General features: G+C 32.2%; 1 pseudogene; it reads right to left on the reverse strand.

Moving 5' to 3' along the window:
- Positions 1-324: 324 nt before the first annotated feature.
- On the reverse strand, positions 325-894 carry LOC113369679 (annotated as a pseudogene).
- Between the last annotated feature and the right edge of the window lie 2615 nt (positions 895-3509).

Here is a 3509-nt window from a genome sequence, read left to right on the forward strand (position 1 = left end):
TATATATATATATAATAAATTTCACAATCGTAATATAATTAATCAAAATTATCTCATGATATTGATTTTTAAAATTGTTAATCGCACTGCCTTTACTCGACGCTGTTGCATAGTACAGTCTATCTGTAGACACTTTACAAATCTAATAATCATCAAACATTATGATGTGCATAAACTATTAAAACCAGTAAAATTCAATTTACTGCAAAAACAAAAGGAAATCAATTCCAATATCATCCTTTATCCTGTGCCGAACAAATAGCTAATCGATGCATCAAATATTGTTAAATTTGCATTTAGGCAGTATAACAATAAATATTGAATCTACAAGAGCAAACACCGATTCTTCTTGTCTTTTTTTACTTGTAATGCGGCTCTTGTGGCGGTCTCAAAAACTTCCCATACTCCTTCTGATTTAGCAGAGCATTCTAAATATGCAAAGGCATTTTATCTTCTCGGCTATGGCACGCCCGTTCTGTGGCTTTACGGGTTCCTGTTTCATCTGACTTAACTTTTTGATTGTGTTTGGGTCATTGCATAAATATTTCTTATTTCCAACAAGAATAATAGGTACAGATGAACAAAGGTGTTTCACCTCATTTTTTCTGGAATATTTCTAATGAGTCCGGAGAGTCGACAGAAAAACACATCAGAATGACATCAGTATCAGGATAACTGAGAGGTCGCAAGTGATCATACTTGTCCCGCGGTGTTCCAAAGGGTAAGTTCCACATGTTTTCCATCGATTTAGATGTCAGCCACATAATTTTCAAAAACAGTTGGGACATATACTTCTGAAAATTGATCTTTGCTAAATACAATCAGCAAACAAGTTTTACTGCACGCTCCGTCTCCGACAATAACTATTTTTTTTTCGAATTGCAGCAATTGGTTCTGATTATTGGTTATGATTATTCAGCAATTATTCTTTGATAGACCACTATTTCAGAGTATATGAAACACTTTTTTTGTTTTTTTTTTTTTTTTTTCATTTTTTCATTTTTTTAGATTTTTCATTATTTTATATAAAAGTGATCAATTATTCTCATGAAATAAATTTTATGCACCATTAAAATTGCAAAAAAATTGAATTGCGCGATGCAAAAATCACACACTCATGCTTGCAGTTTTTCGGTCAAACTCATCCTGAATGCAGTACACCATTCTTTAATAAATGCATGCATACATCGATTGACCATGAGGACAATACTCCAGGTATTCCTTCTCAATTACATCTGGACTACAACTACCAGGAACCTTGATCACGTCGACACACATCCAAGTTCGGAACAATTAAATGTCCCTTACTACGAGAAGGCGTGCCAACAAAATTAACATCGCGTATGCATGTGCAAAGTAGCTGCTTGCAAGATACTCGTTTAGGCGACATCGTCTTCTGGTGGTGCTTGCAGGAAAACTCGTTCTTCGCGAAGTCTTCTTCTTCGATGTTTCGCTGCATGGCGGCGCTAAGTTTGAATACTGTAGAGCATTTGGCGATTGTGTGCTGGTTGTATTGAAGTGTTAAGATGATGTGGATGTCCAGGATGTCCAGGATCGGGTCTAGGTAGAGGGCTGACAGGATTCGCTGAAGTGTGTGTATAAGGGATCATTAATAAATAGAATAATAGTAGTGTAAGTTATTGAAGTTATTTAATATTCATTTTATTTTTGATTGTTAAGATTTTATAAGTTGTTTAAAAATAAAATAACAAACAAAAAACTGTTTAATATAACTTGAAAATAATAATACATCTTACAAAACAACTATAATTCATAATAAAAAAATATTCGGGTGTCATAAACTAAATTAGAGCCCAAAACCAAAAAAACTACCGACGCATAAAATACTTCTGCTATGAATATTCATATATGGCCAAATATCACCTGATAGCGACGTTGTAAGAATAAAGATGATGGCTGGTTTCACATCTTCTGCCATGCACTTTGAAATAGTATCGGTATAAAATTTTATACTTTAACTGTTTTAAATTTCAGATATTGGTACAAAGCCTTTTTACCCGTAAACATTTAAGCCCCGCTCTACCCCCTAGCTTGGTATTTTCACCTGTAATCTTCATATATTATTGAAAAAAATATTATATGTAAACATAGTAAGTGTGTTTTCATCTAAAACTTTTAGGTAGATATTTAAATATGTAGTATGACAAGAATAACTTCAAGAAAGTTCATGACAAGCGCAAAGTACCTATGTCATGTTTTGCGCACACATGTATATTTATTTTTTTGTTTAACTGCTAAAGTTAAGTGATAAGTTACACGTGCAATATGCAAAGTTAAAGTTCTTAGCATACACCTCCTGCAAATTAATCTGCAGCGAGTGCGCAAAAAGCGATACTGAACTTTGATATCCCTGTTTATGTAGAACTTCCATGCACACATAGTTGGCGACAAATTTTATTTGCTCAAACAAAGTTGAGATACGCAACGCATTTCATCTGTACACAAACTAAACGCGATATCACCAACAGATATGGGAAAATAAAGCTCACACTCATGTTTTATCATCACGACATAGTTGAAATATATCAAAATCATCTTGCGAATGAGAAAAGTTAAATGGCACATGGCACGGCAATTATGTTAAAATTATTGTATTCACTATTAATAATTTTCGTAGATATTTCGTAGGTAACAAATTTACCAAAACAATTTCAATTTATATAATCTGGTGCAATTTTACTAGTCCAGGATTCGAAATCCAGCTCTATCATACCTATAAACTAGTTGCTCTAATTCCAAATCTCTAATAAAACTATACTTACTAAAATATTTATTTTTAGTAGGGAAGACTGACTGGTTGTGGTTGTGCCACCTTTTTTTGATCGCTAGTGGCCGCTGGACAAATGAGTGAGGCTCACGGGCGTTTTGTTTTTCTTTTGAGACCAAAAAGTAAAAACGTAATTCATCACGAGTTTTCGTCTGGTTTAGTCAAATATTATTTATTTTTAATCAGGTAAATGTTATTCTTCAATATAATTATAGTACTTTTAATATGCACAGAGATTCTGGCTATAATTCTCACGGTTTTTTTATAAACTCACTTTTATTTTTGAAATTCTGAGTTGGGGTTAGTTGAGCATAGTTGCTAAACTTGTTCTATATAAGACAATTATCATTAACTTCCAGAAATTGATTATTATTTTTAAGATTTAAGCTAAGTCTATGAGTAATAATATAAAGAAATAATGATATTAAACAAAAATACTAAATATAATGGTAAAATAATTCCTACGATACGATATTGTTCTGTTGATTCTACTTTTCGTTAATTAATCAAAGCAAATTACTATAAGTTTTGTTTTCTCTGTCAATAAGGACTATAAATATAGAACTGGTTATTAAAAACTTATTTTATTTCATCACTAATCGTCATTGAACCTATGATTTCATTATACTTTCTTAGTGCTCAACTTGCCTCACCTATGGGTTACATTGAGCATACTTGACTTTTTTGCATTTAAACAGCTGTAGCTTTTAATTTTACTTAT

Source organism: Ctenocephalides felis, unplaced genomic scaffold (genome assembly GCF_003426905.1).
Source record: "Ctenocephalides felis isolate EL2017-DRISC unplaced genomic scaffold, ASM342690v1 CF-g0.4_SCAFFOLD_01431, whole genome shotgun sequence".
Lineage (NCBI taxonomy): Eukaryota > Metazoa > Arthropoda > Insecta > Siphonaptera > Pulicidae > Ctenocephalides > Ctenocephalides felis.